The sequence below is a fragment of the Pinus tabuliformis genome, chromosome 5_2, assembly GCF_031772625.1.
Source record: "Pinus tabuliformis cultivar Carrire ecotype Pingquan chromosome 5_2, CPIR1, whole genome shotgun sequence".
Classification (NCBI taxonomy): domain Eukaryota; kingdom Viridiplantae; phylum Streptophyta; class Pinopsida; order Pinales; family Pinaceae; genus Pinus; species Pinus tabuliformis.
Window position 1 is genome coordinate 293,777,933 of NC_142306.1, and position 25,926 is coordinate 293,803,858.

The following is a 25,926-nucleotide window of genomic DNA, read 5'->3' on the forward strand; positions in this document are numbered from 1 at the left end:
TGTTTCAATATCTTCCTTTTAATCCCTTTTTTGCCTCCCACTGCTCTATCTCAACCACTAGTTCTTGTGTAACAACAACATCATCGATAGTTTCTTGTGGTACAAAAGTATTTTTATTTTTAGTCTTCTATGTTTTAAGTGATGTTCTCTTAGGTAACAACAACATGGTAAATAGGTTCTTGTGGATTAGCAAGTTGTTTTTCTTCTTCTTGCTCTTCCTTGACTAATGGTTCTTGTGTAACAACAATGTCATCAGCAAGTTCTTGTGGAATAGAAGGTTGAAATTCTTTGTCTCTTTCCCCCACTTGTACTCCAATTGAAATAGTAACGGTCTCCAAGATTTTAGCCTCCTCAAGGATTTTTTGGTATCCCTTACAAAACATTTCTGAGACAGGAAATGATGTCATTTCTATAGCCTCTACCAACATATCCAATCTAGTTTCATTCTTAAAATGAATTTGTTCTTTAACCGAGTCAATTTATTTATTTAACTCCCCATTTTCCTACATCATATTTTCAATTTGAATGAGAGGGTCAATTTTCATCTTACCTGGTGAAGTAACAACCTCTTGTTGTTTTTTCTAATCTTCTGTTACTAGTCCTTTTGTCTCCTGTCATTTCTATGGTTCTTGTTTAGGATTTGGTGTAGCAGCCAGAATTTCAAATGTAGAGGGGCCTTCTTCTGCAAACTTCTCTTACTATTCTTTGTCTTATTTCTCCTCAAACCCATCAGTTCCAACTATATCATCACATTCCCCCTCAACTGTAGTAGTAGGGTTTTGTTTCTCTTCTCATATAAGACCTACATGCACCCTTTTCCTAGGGGTTCATCTACCAATTGGCCTTTTCAGTTTCCTCTTCTACATTATTACCTTTTTTTGATACTCCCCTAATCCCTTCAGGGGTCTTCATTTCCTCAGCTCTAGTTTCAGGCATAGTTGTTGTTCTAGCAGTTTCCTCCTCCAGCACTTCCTCTACAATCAGGCACCCACCTAGGCTTTCCTCTGATGACTCACTAGACACCACCGCAAGCTCTTCTACCTATGTCTCATTTCCTCATAATGATGAAAAAGGTTATTCTAATGGAACTCCACCTCTTAGTGTTATGTCGACCCATCATATAGGAGGTGTATCATCCCTACTCTGCTTAGAGGTTGTAGTTGTCTTTCTCCTAGAAGATGTAGCAGTTTCACTAATAGGTGTTATTTCATTGATGGGTGTTGCTTCAGTACTTCGTATTTTTTTAGCACTGGGTGTTGCTTTAGTACTTTGTGTTGTTTCAACACTAGGTTTTTCTTTAGCATTAGATGTATATTTACCACTCTCTTATTGCTTCTCATTTGCACTAGCACAATGTCTCATTATCAAACCATACCACAAGCTTCACTATGTTTGTAATTAATGCATGATGATAAATTTAATGATCGCATGGTTAGTGAAGCAATTTTCTGAATGTTTTTCCCATTTCATAGCCTCTTCCATGCACTTAATGACTTCAGAAAGTATTATGGTAAATTAATCAATCACCTCGTCCTTAGGTGTGCCAACAATTGAAAGTGATAACTGAAAATAATCCTAAAATGGCCCTCACAGGTAATGAATTTTTGGATGAAGAGGGCTACATCTTCCCACGGGTTAGGAAGAGATGTTCTATCAAAACCCTTGCAGTTGGGAATCAACTCTTCTCCCTCCTATAAGAATATGGCCATAGCTTCAATATTGGTCACTTTCCTTGACAACCACCATTCTCCTATCCTAGGCAGCCCTATCTCTTTTGCGATAACTTCTTCTATAACAACAATTCTAAAGCCCCTGATCACAAAGTGTTGTTCAACTAACCCTTGGGAAAATTCTAAAGCGACCAATTCACTGAAACCCTGTAATTTTTTAAAATAATCAGCCACCCAACCCTTAGAAAAAATTGCAATGCTTCTGGATGTTGTAACAACACGGAGTTAGGATCATGTATGGCCACTTTTCCACCCATAGTTTCTCACAATCACACCACTAAACTTGTTAGGAACCTATTACAGAGTTGCTTCAGTGCACACATATGATTTCTCAGCGGAGAATTTCAAGGTGTTGGAATTGTTAGCAGTTACTCCTCCTTATTACCAATTCAATACCAAAATGAATTTCTGGACAATTGCACTGATCTATGGATGTAATAGCATGAATAGTAAGGAAAAAAAGTAATAACGATGAAGGAATATTGGTACTAACGATGAAAATTAGATCAGTTTAATTGTAAAAAGTAATGGTGTCAAAATGGTCTAATCAAGAAATATTATGGCAGGGTGAGGTATGTATTAATTGCATGAATAATTGGATTTTCTATATATGGTATGATTAGGAAAGGAAGCACGTGCTTATGAAAATATATGTGTAACAACAAAACCTCCCAGAACCTTAATTAATCCAAATCAGTAAAGGAACTGAAATGTAATCATGTAACAACAAGCTTTGGCAAACCATCCAAACCTAAAACAACCCATACATTAGTTTTATGATAAAAGGTAGCCTAAGACAATAGTTCTAATGTCAAATTATAAGTAGAATTGGACTAAGAAAGTAACAAGTGAAAAAGGACATACTTAGGTGAATAAGGGTTGTTACAGTAATAAGACATGGTCTTGTTGGTCAAAAAGGGATAAAGAAATAGGAAAATAAGTAGGAAAAATATGACAATTTCATGACCCAACAATGTCCAAGCCTTATCACCCCTAAATTGTATAACACATAACAAATATAATCCCAAGCCCCTATAACCCTTAACACCTACTAATTTTGACCCCTAATGTCTATTATCTAATATAGCTTGTAACCATAACAACTATATCCCAAAAAGCATAACCCTATCACCCTTAACTCTTGAAATGTAACCATTATCACTAATAAACTTAATCATAACAACTATACTTGTTAACTAGTAACATATATGATCCATAACCTAATCCCATATACAAACATATTCTCTAACTCCTATATGCCCTAACCCATAACCTATATGACACATCCAAACCCTTTTCATTTTTAAACCTTAAACCAAATAACCCCTATCCCTAAATGCATATATCCTTTGGACTTGGCATTAATAACCAAAATTCCTAAATTATTATATCCACTATAGTTGATAACTACTATATTAACTTATAATCCTTAACACTCTGAAAACTCTTGGCCCCTATAAATCCTCGCCTGATAACCCCTTAGAAAAAACCCTAACACTTAACAAATACGCCTAATAAAACCTAACACATCATTCAAAACCCCTTGTTTCTAACCCACATAATCTTTAATCCCTCTATCCCACATCCCGAAACATATGTAAATCCTAATAAAACCCACTTTGTCACCTTATAAACCTTGTCCCCATTCCTTATAAAACTTAATAGCTAACCCACAATCCTTAATCCCCATACTCACTAAATATGAATGTTGGCCCCATTCACTGTTCATGTGCATTGCTGGTGGATGATATTAGTGATGGGAATGTTGGAATATGTTCCATGATATTCAAAATAGATTCGACAAAGATTCCATAGATGGGAATGAGGAATGATGACAATGAGACTTTATGATGAACATTGATGGACATGTTCACGATCTCAAATATTATTTAGGGATGTCATGCATCCTTGATTCTTCAAACCCTCGCATACCTTCAAGGCATGTGCCTAGTCAAACCGTGTCAAATTTCAACACATACAGGAACCGTTTGAAGAAATTTTAATGTTGGCCCCATTCACTGCTCACCATGTGGCGTCAGTGGATGAAATTGGTGAGGGGCATGTTGGAAGACATTCCATATTGACATTTCAAGATAGTTTCAACAAATATTACATAGATGGGAATGAGGAATGATGATAATGAGACTGAATGATGAACATTGATGCAAACATGTATGATCTAAAATATTATGCGAGGATGTCATGCATCCTTGAGTCATAAAACCCTCTGATATTGTCAATGCACGTGTCTACTCTAACCATGCCCATTTTTTACGCATACAATAATAATTTGAAATAATTTCAACCTTGGCACCATTCACTTCTCACCATATGGTTTTGATGGATGACATTGGTGATGGGCACGTTGGAATATGTTCCATGACATTTCAAGAGAGTTTCAACAAATATTCCATATATGGGAATGAGGAATGATGACAATGAGACTGCATGATGAATGATAATGCAAACGTGGACAATCTCAAAGATTACATAGGGAGATCAAGCATCCTTGGGTCTTCAAACCCTTGGATGTTATTAAGGCATGTGTCTAGTCTATCCATGTCAAATTTTGACGCATACAAGAATAGTTTGAATAAATTTCAACATTGGCCCTATTCATTGATCATCATTCACATTGGTGGATGACATTGGTGATGGGTATGTTGGAAGATGTTCCATTACATTTCAATAGTTTCAATAAATCCCTAAATTCCCTAACCCTTAAGCTTGCATTAACCTTTAAATCATTAATCCCTAATTCCTAAAGTACCCTTTGTAACAGCCCTAGTGAAAATTCCATGTAAAAATATATAAATACCATGAATGATGGGACACATATTCCAATCTTAATGTTGGGCAAGACATCCTAGTGGGTGTTCATTTGGTTATTTAAGGCTAAGGAAATTGGCAAAGGCAATGGCTAAGGCATTAAAGACACAAAAAGTTATTTTGGCACATTTATTTACGAAAATAATGGAAATTAGGAGGAAAGGAAGGTGAAAGGTCACGCTTTGCATGTGAGGAGGAAATTGAAGGAAAATAATGGAAAATGAAGAAAATAGAGGCCTCATTATTAAAAAGGCTTATGAGGATCAGTGGGCAAGACTTTGTCAGTTTAGATTGGAGCTCTCCCATTATTCTCTCTCTCTCTCTCTCATACTCTTGGACACTTAGAGTTTTTCTTGGAGCACTTTGGCATACTTGGATTCTTGGAGCAAGAAGGCAAATGAAGAGCAGGAAAGCGTAAGAAGGCATCGGCATCAGTAGCTACATCAGATTTTCTTGCAGGTATCGAGTTGCATGTGTGATTTATTCACTAGTTTTGGCATGCATGGCACATGCATGTGGTTTCTTGGTTTTGATCTATAATTGGCATGGAGGATTGCCTGGATCGATAATGGATTGCCTAGCCTTGCCATTTCCTAGATAGCCATGGTGATTGTGGGTTTACTTTCATTGGTTTGTTTTTGTTGGTTCTCATGTTTTCTTAGCTTGGGTTGAGTTATTAGTCCTAGAAGCCCTGGTTGGACAAACGCGTTGGAAGCCCTGTAATAGCTTGGGTTGAGTTACTAGTCCTGGCAGCCCTGGTTGAACAAACACTCTGGAAGCCCTGTAACATCTTGGGTTGAGTTACTAGTCCTGGAAGCCCTGGTTGGAAAAACACTCTGGATGATGTTGGTGGGTTGAGTTACTAGTCTTGGAAGCCTTGGTTGGACAAATGCTCTGGAAGCCCTGTATAGGTTGTGGGTTGAGTTACTAGTTCTGGAAACCTTGGTTGGACAAACGCTCTGGAATCCCTGGATAAGTTGTGGGTTGAGTTACTAGTTCTAGAAGCCTTGGTTAGACAAACACTCTGGAAGCCCTGGAAGGCTTGGATGGAGACTAATCTGATGATGGTTTTTTTGTGATGTCCGACCGTGAGGTGGAATCACTATTTGATGGGTTGAGGTGGGTGGCCTCTAGAAGCCCTGGATGAGTTTTGATTGATGTGTTTTATGAGATCCCACATTCATGCTTGGGATATAGCATGGGAGTGATTGGCTGAAGAGAGGCTTGGCTCAGCCAATCTATGGTCAGGTGGAACGTGGTAGTCCCATCTCTGGTTAGTTCATTGCATTTATTAATGAAAAAAATTCATTCCCTTGATTTTCATGTGCAAATGTACTGATGTATATATGGATTTTGATGGTTGATATGTTTATTGTATTTCTATTCATATTATTTTGTTTATATGCACATTTATCCCGGAGGTTGTTACAAAGTGGTATCAGAGCATGGTTCAAACACTTGGACTGGATGGGCTCTATCATAGGTAAAATGAAGAACAAAGGTTAAATTTTAGACCTTTCTGTCATATCTGTTATAACTTTTCTTATGTGGAATATTAGAAGTCAAAAATTTATCCATACTGAAGGTAAATCCCACTGATAATGTGGTAAAAATTTCAGATATTGGTTCACAATACTTTAGGAATTATGATCTAAGGAAGATGACCTTCCTAAATGCACCTTTAAATAGGTCACGTTGGAATTTTTGCAATAACTTTTCTTCTATAGGCTTTCAGAAGCTGAAAAATCATCCACATTGAGGGAAATACCAATGATTATGTGGTAGAAATTTTAGATATTGGGTCGCAATATTTTAGGAGATATGAGCAGAGGGAGTCGAGCCTTCTGAATTCTCCTAAAATCGGGTCTCAAACAGGTCATGCTGACATTTTTGTTATAACTTTATTCTAGGAACTCTCAGGAGCGAAAAAAAATTTCACAATGAGAGGAAATCCCACTTATATTGTGAGAAAAAATTCAGACATTTATTCACTATATTTTAGAAGATATGACCAGTGTAAATCAGGCTTTCTAGATACTCCTAGAATTGTGCACCAAATAGGATTGTGTTGGTATTTTTGTTATAACTTTTCATCTATGAAATCTCAGAAGTTGAAACTTGAACCATAGTGATGGAAAATACCATTGATCATATGGTTCAGTTTCCATAACTTGTACTACTACAGTTTAGGATATATGCATTGAATCATTTGGTATATTAGTTTGCATGCAAAGTGTTTGATGAAATACTTAAATGGTTCAATTATTAATTGCATACAAACTGTTTGATAAAATGCTCCAATGAGTATGTTGTTTGTGGTTGGTGATAGTATTGATGTGTAATAGTATTTTTGTAGTTGATATATGCTTACTTGTATGCAAATAGTTTTCTATATTAGTTTGCATGTAGAGTTTTTGAAGAAATGCTTACATGCAAATGTAATAGTATAGTAGTTGTTTGAGAAAAATGTAAAAGAATGGTAATTGTTTGAAGAAAATGTTAATTTTTTGGATGGGATAGTATTATAGTATGATAATATGGATGTATCTGATCTATGCCTATTTTCATGAAAATAATTTGAAGAGTTGCATGTAGGGAATTTGAAAGGTTGCATGTAGGGAATTTGAAAGGTTGCATGCAAGGAATTTGAAAAGTTGCATGTAAGGAAATGGAAAAGCGGCATGTTTTTTATTATTATGTTACAAGTGGAATAAGTGCAATGTTTTGAATTAATCTCATACAAATGTATGAGAAATAAAAATCAATTTCTTTTCTAGTTTGGTTAAATTTAGTAGAGCTTTGGAGATCCCATTCCCATAATTGGACATTGGAGATCGGGACATTATAGTAGCTTCCTCCTACCTTAGTGTGGACCATGGATAGTAAGGGGTATGCTTATATGTTATTAGTATTGGTGAATGTTGATTTCAAATTAATAGGCATGATGTCTTGATTTTTGGAATATGTTACTGAATGTGTATGAATTATATGTCGCTTACATCTTGATTTCATGATACCTACTTACATCCTTGTATGTTAGGTTACATTTTTTGAATATTTTGATTACATGTATCAGTCTTGTAGGTTGATTACAAGAATTGATCAATTATGTTCAACTACATGAGGTTATGCGTATTGGTAGTTGGTTTGACATTGCTTATGCATACTATTGGTTGCATGTGGAAATGTGTACAATGGAGTAATGGTTGTTGTCATGCATGAGGTCATGGTTTGTGTAGATGATATGGTCATGCATTGATGACTGGACTTTAGCTGGAATGATGTGTATATGGTTTGGTACTCATTTTTTATGTGTGTAGATGCAGTTGTTATGCATGTATGGTCTTGGGTATGCTTATGCATGTAGAGTAGGTCAAATATTCCTTGTGAAGTCATTGTATGCAATTTAGGTCATCATGATGCTATTGGTTGTTATGATGTTAATGAGCTAGTTGAGATAGAACAAGGGATGCAGATCATCATAATGAGGTTGTAGCATTAGACTTTGGGATAAGAGAATATCGTCATATAGGTAGTTTATGTTTGGCATGCAGGTATGTAAGTTAAGGATTATTATATGCATTAGAGTTATATACAATAGGTTTATGAACATGTATTAGATGTTATGGTTACATTCATGATAGATGTTAGATGGTTAGTGTGGTTATATGCACATGTGTCAGATAGTCAAGAATGATAGTAACTTGTAGTTGTTGCATTTCTATTGTTGTTTTATATTAGATAACCTGTTGATTATGTTGTATCTTGTTGATGAGTATGATATATAGCTTATTGTTGTTATATGCTATTAACTTGATGATTATGGTCATTTCATTGAGATATTGATGTTATAATTTGGATTGGTCATATGCGGGATGCTTATGTTCATTTCCTTGAAGATCTTGAGGTTATGTGTATTGTGTTAACCTGGTTTGACCAATGCAGATGGTTATGGTTGGGATGTTCAAGTATGAGGTGACATATTTGTGATATGGTGTCATACTAATCTAGACTGATCATACATATGTGATTATTATGTATGAACGACATATGCTTATGAGCTTCTAATATGAACATGTTAGTTAGTTACTGTTATGGATATCATGATTTATGTTGACATGTTGTAAAGTTATATCTCTCTAACTAGATTGATTATGCAGACAAGATAGCCTTCCCTGAGGTACACTAAGGTGTGAGTTTGCTTATGTATTATACTTGGTGTTTCATAGTTGATTATGTCATTTATTTGGTATTTGATTGTTTGGTGTCTATTATGTCATCTAATTGATCTATATAACATGGTATGTTTGCAAGTGGTTGAATGATTGATGAATTTCTTAATATGAGTATGTGTTCAAATGACTTGTTTTAAGATGATTGTACTAACATGTATGTGTTTAGACAGTTGATATGTACTTGAATGTAGTTGATAGTTGTAGCATTATATCTAATGACTATGGATTATGACATGATTGTTAGTAAAAGTTGAATTCAAATTGATAAATATGATTGTCTTGATATTTGGAACAAGTGGTTGACATGTGTAAGCATGACGCAGGGAGTTGCATGGCAAGAGAGGTGGGCATGAAATCTTGAAGAAGGCTTGGGTTGATCTTTCCCAGGGAACCATGGGGATTGAGTCATGGTGTTTGTTTTTAGTCTTGTGCTTTTGGTCTTTTATGAATTGTTGGGCTTGATTTGTGGCTTTGTTTATGTCTAGTGTATGGCGATACCACTTTGTTTACGGAGTCATGTTGTTATTGGTTTTTATGGTCTTCCTCTTGTTTAATTCTTGTCTTTCCTTTTATGTTTTGAGTCTTGGGAATTGTTTGGGAAAGAGGAAGGCTAACGGAAATCGGGAGAGATATGTGGTACCCAACTGATGATATAAGACCCAGATGCAACTCTGTGCATGAGTAAGCATAGCAAAAGGTAATACTATGACAGTCTTTTGGACTGGCTGGGTCCATTGTGGTAAATGGACGGTAGCAGTATAGTCATGAGAAGGTAACAGGAAAAGGTAAAGTAAATTGATTTGAGGTGTCATATGCCTTGGCTATGTTGGGAACCGTTGTTCTTAATGTTGCACATGTGTTTCATAAATAAGAATGTTCTCTTAACCTAGACCTTATGTTATTTGGTAATTATGTTATGATTGTATATGTATACAGAATATATATGTATGAACGTCATTGTCTGACATGATCATGATTGTTTCATGCTAATGTTTATATATGCATGTATGTATCCATGTATCTATCATACTATCTAACAGGGTTTTCAGGGATCATTCTTGTGGAGGAATGATTGCTTATGCAGGAGAACAACATGAAGAGGTTCCTGGTCTTACGAGGAATCAATTGGGAAGAATAGTAATGACAAATATACGAGGTCAGTATCATGTGGATATGATTTGGTATTGTATACTTGTATTATGCCTATGTTTATGTTATGACATGTATAGTTGAAGGATACATCAACAAAGTGAAAGTAGTGTGGTTTGTGACATGTTAGGGTAAGCATGGATAAGACACGGGAAGAAAGGTTTGTTGGTAAGGACAGTATGGTTTTGGATGTGTGGTACTACTATTGTGCATATACTGTATATGTTGGACATGTTTGATATATGATGTGTGCACATGCAATGTTGTGTATATATAGTGTTTGTACATGTTTTTTATGCAGTGTTATGTATAGGATGGTACAAATAGTGTTGTATGAATGTTACATATTCAATACTAGGTATAGATGGTGTTATGTACATATTGGATATGAGATATTGTGTACATATTGTACTGTGTGAATGATGGTATATGGTGTTGTGTACATATTGTACCGTGTGCATCATGGATATGTGGTGTTGTATGCATATGGTGCTCTACGCGTGTTGGATATGCGGTGTTGTGTACAGATGATGTTGTGTACATGTTGGATATGCAGTTCTATGTACAAGTGGTGTTGTGTGCATGTGGTACACTGGTACTATGTACATATGGTGTGGTGTGCATGATTGTACAAGGGGTGTTGTGTGCATGTGGTGCTATGAACATGTCATGCCTGTGGCATTGTGTACATGTGGTGTTGTGTACATGTCGTGCATGTGGTACTGTGTACATGTGGTATTGTGTACGCATTGTATAGTGGTGCAGTGTACATGTGGCATTGTGTATACGATGTGTAGGTGGTGTCATGCACATGTGATGTTGTGCACATGTTGTGCAGGTGGTGTGATGTACTGGTGGTACTATGTACATGTTATATATATGGTGTTGGTGTACGTGTGGTATTGGGTGCATGTCATCCATGCTGAGTTATGGGCATGCGGTATTATGTATGTGCATTGTGTAGTCATGGTATCGTGACATATGCATTCATTGTGTTGCACCCTAGACACATATTTGTGTTGGGTTGTACATCAGGTGTAGGTGCATGTATTGTGTTATACACAAGATGTAGGCATATGTATTGAGTTGTGTCGTACACTAGGTGTAGGTGTATGTGTTGTATGTCAAGTATAGATGCATGTGTTTTGTTATACTCCTATACCAATAGGTGTCATATTTCATGATTGACTTGATGAGCTCTGTAATATGTTCATTCCTTTCCTTGTTGTGAAGGTTTTCCATATTATCAAAAAATCAAAAAAATCAAAAAATGTAAAAAATGTAAAGAGGGTATGCCCTAAAAGAAAAATCAAAGGGTGAAAAAAAAAATGGTCAAAAAAGTGAAAGAAATGAACCCCAAACAAAAATAGACCAGGAAAGTGTGCAAGTCCAAAATGCCACTACTTTTCATTCTCTGTAATAAGCATTGTGTGCAGCTTGTTAATTTATGCTACAATTGACGAATGGCCAAACAACTTAATCTTGGCTAGTTCATATTTGAATTTCCTGTTTTAGAGATAGAGAATAAAATCTGACCAAACTGTTTAATATTGGCAGATAAGTAGATAGTTAGAGTAAATAAAAAGGGGCTCAACAGTTTAATCTAAGCCCTTGGATGTGATAAGTGTAGGCTTACATAGGCTTACCATGAAAAGAAAAGGAAAGTTGATAAGGGTTTGCCAGTCTAAGTGCACCAAAATAAAGAAGAAAAAATGCTAGGCCAAAGTAGGCAGGGTAGGTAGATGGTGTTGCAGAATGATACTTGTGATAGATTATGTCTCTAAATGTGTTAATATTTATCTCTATCACAAGTGCAAGGCAGACATTATACTTGGTGCAGCTCAAGTGAGGCAAGGTTACATAACTAACTCCCCTTCACACTTTTTCCTAATCATTCACTAACTCCCCCAAAAGTATTAAGATCTGTGCTTAATATCACTCATAAACCATTCAGTCCATTTCATAAAGTTTTCCTAAGTAAAAACCCTATTTTACTTAGGAAAAATGCGCAATATCATATGAAAAACCCCTTTTTTCCCCTTCAGAGCCTAAGTTTAAATATATGTGAAATGTTTTTAAAACTTGGCACTTTTCATTCCGTTTCAATTTCATATTAACTCTTAAATTCTAAATATATAACCCCCGCACCATATTACCTTTCCCATATTATATAAATATATTACAAAACCCCGAATATTATGTATTCCCGCCCCTGGTCGATTACAACCATAATCATACATTTAAACGAGGATTAATAGGTTTATTTGAAATCTGTTAATAGCCTTCCTGCCATGCCATATGGGATTAATTAACCCCCGGTTAATTAATAAACCAGCCCCGACCAATAGAAATACGCCCGAAACTATTAAAATCATTTAATAAACACGTCAGGCTCGCAGCTGTTAAAACCCCACCATGTCCTCTGACCATCCGCCATCCGATCATCCCCCGCTCATCTGACAGTCTACATTGATTTCATGACCCCCCTTGTGACCGCTTTTTAACTCGTGATCACAAGGCGGTTTTGCCCCCGTACTCCCGCCATGCGTCACGCAGTCGATGTGATCACTCGCCCTCCACCCAAAACCACCCAGCCCCAAAAGCGGTGCGATCAAACCACTTACCGCCTTCCGTTGACGTCAGGTTTGGTCTACTGACATCATCCGCTGACGTCATCAGCCACGTCACCCACCACGTCATCCGCCACGTCATTCGCCCTCCACTAACGTCATTCGCCCTCCGCTGATGTCATCTGCCCTCCGTTGACATCATCCGCCCGCTGACATCATCCACCCAATTAAATGCAAAAAACCCTGCCAACCTTTGTTTTGTTGAAATAAACGGGCAAAACAGGTTTTTCATTGTTATACCCTGCGCCCCGAGCTCTCATACAGAACAACGACCAAGGCCAGTAGTTCAGTCTCAAACCGCCACCTGACCAGAAAGACTACAGCGACGAGCTCCGCAGCTTGCCATTCGACCTGCATTTGTATGGTTTTCTTCTTTTACGCAGGTATTTACCCAGTTTACCATGAAACCCTGCAATTTTCGGTTCTCGGCTGAAAATTCTAGCAAATGGAGCTATTCACCAGATTGAGCAATTCGCCATACAACGATGAACAGGGGTCAAAACAGGTCGAAGAGTATCAGAGCAATTAAAGAGTATCTGTAAGAATAGGGCATCCAGCACAGAGTAATTGAAGAAGACAACTGCAAGTCGAATCCTAGGGTTTGCCTCCAGCACATTCAACAAAAATAGGACCAACACAACATCATTCCATCTTTTCCCTATTTTCAAGGCTAGCTGTTTCTATTTACTTGTAAAGCTATTTTTAGTCATCCTAGGTATTATCTCACTCTATTATGATATATTTGTTATAATTTATTGCATAAATACCCCATCCATTGGAGTATTGGGGTGTGGATTCCTAGACTTTGCTGTAATATTGAATTTTTGGAATAAAGAGTTGTTGGAATCAACTGTTGCATGGCTTACTGGATGAAGAATTGAAGCAGAGGACTTGTCACAGACTTGTTGAATCAACCATTGGAACAATAAGTCCTCTATATCTTTGTGTTTTAAAGTTTTCTTAGTTTATTATATCATCTATGTTTCACAATCTGAATGATAAAGAAAAGATTTAATTTCAGAATATGCTTGATTGCACTCTGTTTTCAGTCATTATTGTTCTCTGTGTTTTCTTCAGAATTAGGATAAGCAGTGAAATCTTAATTGCTCCTGTTTCCTAATTCTTTCATGTTGATTATTTGCTAAAGAATACTTAACTGCTCGTTATCAGTAATCATCCAATTTCCCTCTCTAAATAGGTTGAAGGATCCTTAACTTCCCTTCACCCAATTTGAGCCCATTCCATCTATTTCAAGTCTTTATTTGTTCCCTGTTTGACTACCTTGCTCTGTGAAACCATCCTCTATTAAGAAACCAAATCCAGAAAGCCATCTTCTTTGACTCCATTAGCCCAATGGCCTGAACTACTCTGTCTTACCTCTCCGCTCTATTGAATCTCACCACCCAAACTCATACAAAACTCCAGAAATTCATAAGTAGCCTAATACCTTTAAAAAACAAAGCTAAATCATAAAGAGAGAGCCCTCTCTGGATACAGATTGGCTAGATTCTGTATCTAAAAGATTGGTTAGTGGTTACCTCAGCCTCCTTTCCCTTTCTTACAACTTTTGGGAAAACCTGAGTGATAACATCAATGGCGACTCCGCTGGGGAACCGAATAATTTGTTTGTTACTACTGTTTTCTATATAAACTACAGACGAAACTTGAATTTAGCTAGGTAGCCATTGAAATGCTTTTACTTTGCAATTGCAGAAGTAAATGAATGCTACTTCAGTCCATCTCCGATCTAGCTTATAGATTGGACAGTTGGTTTCAAATACTTGATCAGTTCCTCTTTTCAAATAAGTCTTTAAGAAAATTCAAAATTCCCACATCTAAAACTTCTTAGAAGAGACTGTTAAAGTTGTATTTTCAAACCTATTTCAAGAAAAAAAAAACCAAAAAACACCTAGAAACCTGGCTTCAGAAAGGATTCATTACACCAGATCAAATCCTGATCCTAATCCCCCACCTATGTTTGAAAATCCTAATTTGATTCCTAGGATTCTTAGAAGACAAGAGAGCCAAGAAAATTCTGCTAGTTCTCGGCCTCTATACAGATCAAGATCCTATCCTGTGAAGTGGATCTACCCTGAGGATGAGCCTTTTGATGAGTATTTGGAAAGCTGTTCATTTGTGACCTTTTCAGAATCTGGGTTAACCCACACAGTTCAAAATCCAATATTCATTGAAAATTTGCAGATTGAAGTTGTTACTTCACACCTTGACAGACATTTGCAGAACTCCATTCAATCTGAGCTTACTTTTGAAAGAACACCGAACCTTTCTGTGATTACTACAGCTTCTCCATGATCACCATCAGCACCTCAAACTACCCTTTTCACTCCCCCATCTACAACACACATTCGCATTGTTATCCCTACTCCCCCAGTTGTCACATCTATTTCTGTAATCATGGCAAACCGATATACTCCCCTGCACTTACCTGCCAATCTAGGGGCTATGCCCCAAGACTATCAAAGTAAAATCACTTCTTTTGAAGGTACTGGCAATTACACAGCTCAACAACATACCAAGAAAATGATCGACTATTTTGAAATATATGAGGTTGATGTTGATGATGTTAGAATGAAAGTATTTGTTCAAAGTTTGACTGGAGATGTTATAACATGGTTTATAGCCCTCCCATGCAAACAGTATCAATGACCCACAAGCTCTTTATCAGACCTTCTTGAACAGATGGGAAAAGAAGAAAGATCCTCTCCACATTTTATCAGAATATGAAAACCTAAGAAGAGGCACACAAGAAACTATCCAAGATTATTGTACTAGATTCAATAATTTCTACAATGCTATTCCTCAATATCTCAGACCTCCTCCAAATTTGGCCTTGTTCAAATTCCCTGATGCATTTGATTCTGATATGGCATACCAACTTAGGGAAAGAGCTCCTCGAAACTTAGAAGAGATGCAAAGTATAGCTGTCAGCATTGAGGCCAACCTGATATCTAAACGATCTAGAGCCAGAGCTAAAAGGAGGACACCTTTCAAAGAAGAACCTTCTGCCTTTGAACAAAAATTAGATGCTATTATGAAAGGAATGGATAGACTTGGAGATAGAGTAGAAACAATCGAGAGAAAATCCCCTTGGGATGGTCAACCAGGCAATACTGGGAGAAATCCAAATTTTAGGAAGAACCAAAATCCTAACACTGGAAAGAGAGGGCCTGACCAAAATATTAGGCCCCCATTTTAAGAAAATTATGCTGAAGCCTCAACTTCTGATGAACCAACAAAAGACACTCAAATTAACTTGATGGGACCCAACAATGAACAACAAGTTTTCTTGACCCAAGAGGATCAGGAAGCTCACATTCTTAAACAATTCCAAACTCAGTCAGGTGAATCATTTGACTTTAGGGAGGGATATGATACAACCATTTATGAAGTTCACAAACAATACAATCTGAGGAACAGAAGAATAGATGTCCCTGAAACCAATAAACAGAAAGATACCAAGTAACCTAACAAAGGTAAGTTCAATACCCCCCTATACATATTCTTTCTAGAACAGGTCCTAACCCTAATAACCCAATTGTTGAAGATGTGTCAGATAATCAACCACCTAACAGACAACCTTCCACTTCTATTCCTTCTAAAGGAAAAGTAGGAGAGCCTCTAGAACTTGATTTGGAAACAACTTCAACCCATAATCCCACTCCTCAAGAGGAGAGAAATGAAGAAAATCCAGTTGTCTGAAATACAAGAACTCAGACTAAAAAACCTTTTAATCTTGAGACAGAAGTAGGAAAACTAAAGATATTTGTTCCATTATCAAAATTAGCTAGACATGATGTCTACAAAATTCAAATCAGCATATCACTCAAAATTTATGTGAATGAAGATTCAGTAAATGTTTTTGATGACCATCCTGAATTGTTATTTGGCCCTGGAGTAAATGGAAAAACAATAGATGGAGAAGTTCCTCCTTTCTATGTAAGTTTAAACATACATGATAAAATGCTTCACAATGCCATGTTTGATTCTGGTGCTTCTCATAACTTAATGCCTAAATATGTAATGGAGAGACTTGATTTTGACATCACCAGGCCATATAAGGACCTTTTCTCTTTTGATTCAATTCAGGTCAGATGTTTAGGTTTAGTCAAAGACTTATGTGTATCACTAGTCCAATATCCTGCCAAAACCATCTTAATGGACATAGTGGTAGTTGATATTCCACCAAAATATGGCATGTTATTGTCTAGATATTGGGGTGCAAAGCTTCAAGGATCTCTATAGTTAGACATGTCTTATGCTACTATTTCAGTGTTTGGTCAACCCAAGAAACTATACAGAGAAACCTTAATGAAGCATGTAGTAAGTAGTCAAGAAAAACCTCAAAATTTCCCTATCTACTCAGTACATTCAGATATGGATTCTTTTATCCTTTACAATGCTGAAATTGATCCCCCACATTAAATAAAAGTTTTAGCAGTTGAAACAGAAAAAATTGCAAATGAAAAGTCTAGTATCCGAATCCAAGAAATTTCTGAAAATCATGAAAAATCAAGTAAACCAGAAGAAACTGAAAAACCAAATCTACCTATTAAACAGACCCCTGAAACTCTAGATACTAATTATGAACATGAAATCCTTTGGTACTTAGAATTTGATGGTTCTGTGAACAAATTAGGAGCAGGAGCAGGAGTCTGGGTGCACAATCTTGAAAACAATCATGCTGAAGGCCATGCCTACAGATTAAACTTTAGATGCACTAATAATATGGCTGAATATGAAGCTCTATTGCTAGGTCTTAAATTGGTCAAGAAATTGGGAGCAACTAGAGTGTCAATCCTAGGTGATGTTGATTTAATCATTCAACAGAAAAAAGGGAATTTCGTAATAAATGATCCCAGATTAAGAGAGTATAGAGGAACAGCTGTAGAGATCCTCAATACATTTCTAGAAACTCAACTTGCCAAAATCCCGAGAGAACACAACTTGCAAGCTCATAGCCTGGCAATGTTTGCCAGCACCTGTAAATTACCATCTGAACAAAATCATCAATTAACAACTGAGATTAGACACAAGCCAGCCGTACCTGATAATGTAAAAAACTGGCAAGTGTTTGACAGTGATAATCAGATCAACAATTTTTTAACCCTAGAAGAAGAATTTTCTAGCACTAACATAGATGTAGATACAATTAGTGAGTTTGATCAAACAAATCAGATAGAAATAGACATTTCAGTAGAAAATGCAACTCTAATGCTTCATCCAACAAAATTTACCAAAAAGGAAATACATGATCTTAAAGAAATAGACATTGATGAGATTATTGAAGGAGAATAAGAAGTTATCAATTTGAAAGACAATCATTTGCCCAAAGGATTAACTCCTTTGGAAGATCTCTTTGATTTCAACGATATTCCAAAGAAACCCAAGATGGAACCTCTAAAAGCAGACATTGAAGACTATAACATAGGAACTGAAGAAAAGCCAAAAATGGTAAAATTATCCAAATCTTTGTCCCCTGATCAAAAACTTAAGTATGTTGAACTAATCAAAGAATTCCAAGATGTTTTTCCCTGGAGCTATGAAGACCTAGAATCTTATTGCACCTCTATAATTCAACATACAATACCCCTCAAGGAAAATCAAAAACCATTCAAACAAAAGCTCAGAAGAATTAACCCTGTACCGCTTCCTTCAATTGAAAAAGAAATCAATTGAATGCATGATGCAGGGATAATTGCTCCAATCAGATTTTCAGAGTGGGTGTCTAATTTAGTGCCTACTAGGAAGAAAACAAGAGAAATCAGATTATGTGTTGACTTAAGAAATGTAAACAAGATTTCTTTGAAAGACAATTACCCTTTACCTAAGATGGGTCATATTTTACAAAGGTTAATAGGTGCTTCTAGGATTTCACTTTTGGATGGGTTTTCAGGTTATAATCAGATTCTGGTTCATCCTGATGACCAGGAAAAGACTGCATTTACAACACCATGGGGTACATTCAAATATGTTAAAATGCCATTTGGACTTAAGAATGTAAGGGCAACCTTTCAACGAGCAATGGACATATCTTTTGCAAAAGAAATTCATGATTTTCTGGTTATATATCTAGATGACCTGACTGTATTTTCCAAATTAGATCAGCAACATTTAGATCATCTCAAACAAGTGTTTTGAAAATGCAAAAAGTATGGTATTTCGTTAAATCCTAAAAAATATTTGTTTGGTCTAGAAGAAGGCAAACTGTTAGGCCATATCATCTCCAAAGATGGCATCAGAATTGATCCTGCTAGAATAGAAGATATTCTGCAAATACCCCACCCCAGAAATGTCAAATAACTTCAAGCTTTCCTAGGAAAGATTAACTTTTTAAAAAGAGCCTTATCTAATTTGGCTTAATTAAGTAGATTGTTGAAAAATATGTTAAAAAGGGATTCAAAGGTTAAATGGACTGTAGAAGCCAAACAAGCATTTGAAAAAATTAAAATGGCTTTGACCATAACACCTTTAGGGGACTACAGTGGACACCTTTACTGGAAATCAACTGCAGACAAAATCCTAAGGGGTGGATTTTATTGGCCAACCTTGTTTGCTGATGTAAAGAAGTTTGTCACTACTTGCAACAAATGCCAAATTTTTGAAGGCAAAAGGAAACTGTTACCCTTACCCTTGAGACCAATTTCCACTCAAAAGCCCTTTCAACAATGGGGTTTGGACTTCATTGGAGAAATACACCCTCCCTCTTCTGGCCAACATAAATGGATCCTCACTGCCACAAACTATTTCACCAAATGGATAGAATCCATTCCTTCTAGACAATCTAATGATACAGTGATTATAGGATTCTTAGAAACCAACATATTGTCTAGGTTTGGCTATCCTGAAAAGATCATAACCGATAATGTTGTTGCCTTCAGGTCCAAGAAAATGATAAATTTTTGTAACAAATACCATATCACTTTAGGCCATTCCAAAGCCTATTATCCTCAAGGTAATGGTCTAGCTGAATCTTCCAATAAAAGCCTGATTAATATTATTAAGAAATTGTTGGAAGTGAACAAGAAAAACTGGCACAAGAAACTTATAAATGCACTATGAGCAGATAGACTTACTACAAAAAGATCTATTGGAACTAGCCCTTATGAATTAGTTTATGGCATGGAGGTTGTATTTCCTTCATCTTTAGGAGTTCCTGTAATGAAATTACTGCAAGAAGCTTAGGTGGAACCCAATGACATTCAAAGGAGAATAAATCAAACCATCCATTTGCAGCAGACTAAAGAGGAAGTGCACCAAAGATTCTAAGTGTTACAAGAAAAACTCAAGAAAATATTTGATAAAAGGAGCAAAGAAGAAGACTTCTACCTTGGAGACAAAGTTCTAAGATGGGATTCCAGGAGAGAAGACAAAGGAAAACATGGGAAGTTTGACTTCTTGTGGAAAGGGCCATTTATCATCCAGGCATTGCAAGGGAACAATACTTACTTTCTGAAGAGCCTGGATGGTACAGAAATAGAAGAAGGACCAGTGAATGGTCGAATGCTGAAACATTACTTTGACTCTAACATGTACATACTATATCCTTAATAATGTCACAGTTTGGATTGGATAGTAACTTGCTGGAGTTGAAGCCCGAAGAGAAGGCCCTAAGCTTCACAAGTGTGCTGTCATATATACAATAAAGCAACCAGCAAAAGGAGATTTCAGAGCATAGTCTAAGTTATTCAGAAGGCCATCTGACCTGTTGTTCTTGACTTTCCACCAGGAAAAGCCATCCCCAAGTGGAGCCACTGTTATACTCCTATACCAATAGGTGTCATATTTCATGATTGACTTGATGAGCTCTGTAATATGTTCATCCCTTTCCTTGTTGCAAAGGTTTTCCATATTATCAAAAATTAAAAAAAATCAAAAAATGTAAAAAATGTAAAGAGGGTATGCCCTAAAAGAAAAATCAAAGGGTGAAAAAAAATAAAATGGTCAAAAAAGTGAAAGAAATGAACCCCAAACAAAAATAGACCAGGAAAGTGTGCAAGTCCAAAATGCCACTACTTTTTATTCTCTATAATAAGCATTGTGTGCAGCTTGTTAATTTATGCCACAATTGATGAATGGCCAAACAGCTTAATCTTGGCTAGTTCATATTTGAATTTCCTGTTTTAGAGATAGAGAATAAAATCTAACCAAACTGTTTAATCTTGGCAGATAAGTAGATAGGTAGAGTAAATAAAAAGGGGCTCAACAGTTTAATTTGAGCCCTTGGATGTGATAAGTGCAGACTTAGGTAGGCTTACCATGGAAAGAAAAGGAAAGTTGATAAGGGTTTTCCAGTCTAAGTGCACCCAAATAAAGAAGGAAAAATGCTAGGCCAAAGAAGGCAGGGTAGGTAGATGGTGTTGCAGAATGATACTTGTGATAGATTATGTCTCTAAATGTGTTAATATTTATCTCTATCACAAGTGCAAGGCAGACATTATACATGGTGCAGCTCAAGCGAGGCAAGGTTACATAACTAACTCCCCTTCACACTTTTTCCTAATGATTCACTAACTCCCCCAAAAGTATTAAGATATGTGCTTAATATCACTCATAAACCATTCAGTCCATTTCATAAAGTTTTCCTAAGTAAAAACCCTATTTTACTTAGGAAAAATGCGCAATATCATATGAAAAACCCCTTTTTCCCCTTCAGATCCTAAGTTTAAATATATGTGAAATGTTTTTAAAACTTAGCTCTTTTCATTCTGTTTCAATTTCATATTAACTCCTAACTTCTAGATATATAACCCCTGCGCCATATTACCTTTCCCATATTATATAAATATATTACAAAACCCCGAATATTATATATTCCCACCCCCAGTCGATTACGACCATAATCATACATTTAAATAAGGATTAATAGGTTTATTTGAAATATGTTAATAGCCTTCCTGCCGCACCATATGGGATTAATTAACCCCCGCTTAATTAATAACCAGCCTCGACCAATAGAAATACGCCTGAAATTATTAAAATCATTTAATAAACACGTCGGGCCCGCAACTGTTAAAACCCCACCATGTCCTCTGCCCATCTGCCATCTGATCATCCCCCGCTCATCCGACGGTCTACATTGATTTCGCGACCCCCCTTGTGAATGCTTTTTAACTCGCAATCACAAGGCGGTTTTTCCCCTGTACTCCCGCCACGCATCACGTAGTCGATGTGATCGCTCACCCTCCGCTAAAACCACCCAGCCCCAAAAGCAGTGCGATCAAACCGCTTACCACCTTCCGCTGACATCAGGTCTAGTCCACTGACATCATCCGCTGATGTCATCCACTGATGTCATCCGCCACGTCACCCACCACGTCATCCGCCCTCCGCTGACGTCATCCACCCTCCGCTAATGTCATCCGCCCTCTGTTGATGTCATCTGCCCAATAAAATGCAAAAAACCTCGCCAACCTTCATTTTGTTGAAATAAATAAGCAAAACAGGTTTTTCATTATTTTACCCTGCACCCCGAGCTTTCATACAGAACAACGACCAAGGCCAGCAGTTCAGTCTCAAACCGCCACTTGACCAGAAAGACTACAGCGACGAGCTCCGCAGCTTGCCATTCGACCTGCATTTGTATGGTTTTCTTCTTTTACGCAGGTATTTACCCAGTTTACCATGAAACCCTGCAATTTTCGGTTCTCGGCTGAAAATTCTAGAAAATGGAGCTATTCACCAGATTGAGCAATTCGCCATACAACGATGAACAGGGGTCAAAATAGGTCGAAGAGTATCAGAGCAATTAAAGAGTATCCGTAAGAACAGGGCAGCCAGCACAAAGTAACTGAAGAAGATAGCTGTAGGTCGAATCCTAGGGCCTGCCTCCAGCACATTCAACAAAAATAGGACCAGCACAACATCATTCCATCTTTTCCCTATTTTCAAGGCTAGTTGTTTCTATTTAATTGTAAAGCTATTTTTAGTCATCCTAGGTATTATCTCACTCTGTTATGAGATATTTGTTATAATTTGTTGCATAAATACCCCCTCCATTAGAGTATTGGGGTGTGGATTCCTAGACTTTGCTATAATATTGAATTTTTGGAATAAAGAGCTATTGGAATCAACTGTTGCATGGCTTACTGGATGAATAATTGAAGTAGAGGAATTATCACAGACTTCTTGAATCAACCACTGGAACAATAAGTCCTATATATCTTTGTGTTTTAAAGTTTTCTTAGTTTATTATATCATCTGTGTTTCACAATCTGAATGATAAAGAAAAGATTTAATTTTAGAATATGCTTGATTGCACTCTGTTTTCAGTCATTATTGTTCTCTGTGTTTTCTTCAGAATTAGGATAAGCAGTGAAATCTTAATTGCTCCTGTTTCCTAATTATTTCATGTTGATTATTTGCTAAAGAATACTTAACTGCTCCTTATCAGTAATCATCCAATTTCCCTCTTTAAATAGGTTGAAGGATCCTTAACTGCCCTTCACCCAATTTGAGCCCATTCCATCTGTTTCAAGTCTTTATTTGTTCCCTGTTTGACTACTTTTCTCTGTGAAACCATCCTCTGTTAAGAAATCAAATCCAGAAAGCCATCTTCTTTGACTGCATTGGCCCAATGGTTTAGTATTTGATTTATGTCGGTTTAGTACATGCCTTATGGTGATTGATATATGCTTTATGATGGTTGATATATGCTTTATGATGATTTGATATGTGCTGATGTTGGTTGATACATGTTATATGATGTTTTGATATATGCCTTATGATATTTTGATATATGCTATATGATGATTAGTGTATGATTGATATATGTTTGGTATATGATTTGGCATATGTTTTGGTATTATATATATTTTGATGATGTTGTTATATGTACACCCGTGTATGGACCGTAACGAGCTATGTTATAAAGCTCCACTATGCGATACGGGTGTAATGCTATTATGCTATCATGTGGTTATGTTATCATGATGTTATGATGACATATGAGTTTTCTTAAGCAAAACGATAATTTTAAATACCGTAATGAGCTATGTTATAAAGCTCCACTATGTTGTATGTTGTTATTTCATTATGATGTTATGTATTGAGTAGATCTTTCATTGTAAATATTGCATTGAGTTGGGTTATAAAGCTCCATGAGAAGTATGTCTTCTTTCAGTAGGATGCTGAGGTATATGTGTGATTGAACTCTGAGGACGGTGTTCCCCAAGGGGCAGGGTTCTATAATAGCCTTGGTGAAAATTCCATGTAAAAATATATAAATACCACGAATGATTGGACACGTATTCCAAGTTGAATGTTGGGCAAGGCATCCTAGGGTGCGTTCATTTGGTTGTTTAAGGCTAAGGAAATTGGGAAAGCAAATGGCTAAGGCATTAAAGAGACAAAAAGGTACTTTGGCACATTTATTTATGAAAATAATGGAAATTGGGAGAAAAGGAAGGTGAAAGGTCACATTTTGCATGTGAGGAGGAAATTGAAGGAAAATAATGGAAAATGAAGAAAATAGAGGCCTCATTAAAAAAAAAAGGCCTATGAGGATCAGTGGGCAAGACTTGGTCAGTTTAGATTGGAGCTCTCTCATTATTATCTCTCTCTCTCTCATACTCTTTGACATTTATAGTTTTTCTTGGAGCTCTTCGGCATACTTGGATTCTTGGAGCAAGAACGCAAAGGAAGAACAGGAAAGCGCAAGAAGGCATCAGCATCAGTAGCTACATCAGATTTTCTTGCAGGTATCAAGTTGCATGTGTGATTTATTCACTAGTTTTGGCATGCATGTCACATGCATGTGGTTTTTTATTGTGATCTATCATTAGCATGGAGGATTTCCTAGATCGATTGTGGATTGCCTAGCCTTGCCATTTCCTGGATAGTCATGGTGATTGTGGGTTTACTTTCATTGCCTTGTTTTTGTTTCTTCTCATGTTTCCTTAGCTTACATTGAGTTATTAGTCCTGGAAGCCCTAGTTGGACAAATGCTCTGGAAGCTCTATAACCGCTTGGGTTGAATTACTAGTCATGGAAGCCCTAGTTGAACAAATGCTCTGGAAGCCCTGTAATAGCTTGGGTTGAGTTACTAGTCCTGGAAGCCGTGGTTGGAAAAATTCTCTAGAAGCCCTTCGTGGGTTGAGTGACTAGTCCTGGAATCCTTGGTTAGACAAATGCTCTAGAAGCCCTGTATAGGTTGTGGGTTGAGTTACTAGTTCTAGAAGCCTTAGTCGGACAAACGCTCTAGAAGCCCTATATAAGCTATGGGTTGAGTTACTAGTTCTGGAAGCCTTGGTTAGATAAACACTCTGGAAGCCCTGGAAGGATTGGATGGAGACCAATCTGATGATGGTTTTTTGGTGATGTCCGACCGTGAGGTGGAATCACTATTTTATGGGTTGAGGTGGTCGCCTCTAGAAGCCCGGGTGAGTTTGATTGATGTGTTTTATGAGATCCCACATTCATGATTAGAATATGGCATGGGGGTGATTGGCTGAAGAGAGGCTTGGATCAGCCAATCTATGGTCGGGTGGAACATGGTAGTCCCATCTTCAGTTGGTTCATTGCATTTATTAATGAAAAACAATTCATTCCCTTGATTTTCATGTGCAAATGTACTGATGTATATATGGATTTTGATGGCTGATATGTTTATTGTATTTATGTTCGTATTATGTTTTTTATATGCACATTTACCCCGGAGGTTGTTACACCCTTAATCCCTCAACCCTAGTTAATCATTAAAACCTTAATTCAAAAACCCTAAATCCCATAGCCCCTAAGCCATCAACCTTTAAACACTTAAGCTCTAATCCCTAATCCCCTAATCTGTAAACCCCTATTCCCTAAGCATGACTTAAACATTAATCCCTTAACCCATTACCCATTAAACTGACTAACCCATAAGCACCAAATCCCTTATCTATTGACCCATATTACGTTAAACCCTAACCCCTAATCCCTGAACCCTTAATCCTTATACCCCAAAATCCCATAATCCTCAAAGCCCCTATCTAGTTAACACCCAACACCTCAATTAATTAGCTATTTAGGCACATATGGCACTAAATGTGGCTCTAAAAAGGGAGTTAACCAAGGCGATAACTTAGGTGCCAAAGAAGGAGCTAATTTCGTTGTTATCACTGGCGCTATTTCTGGGGAAATTTGTGGTGTTATTTTTTACATTGTCTCCGATGCTATCTTTTGTGCTATTTATGACACTATTAGCACCTAATTTAGTTCCTAAATGTTTTGGATGGCACAAACAAAGCCAAAAAAAGTGTCATCCCGATAAAATAGCACCAACTTCTTCAAAAAATTGGAGAAAAATACACTAAAATAGTCCTTTGAAGCAAAAAAGGGAGCTAATCACAGGTATTT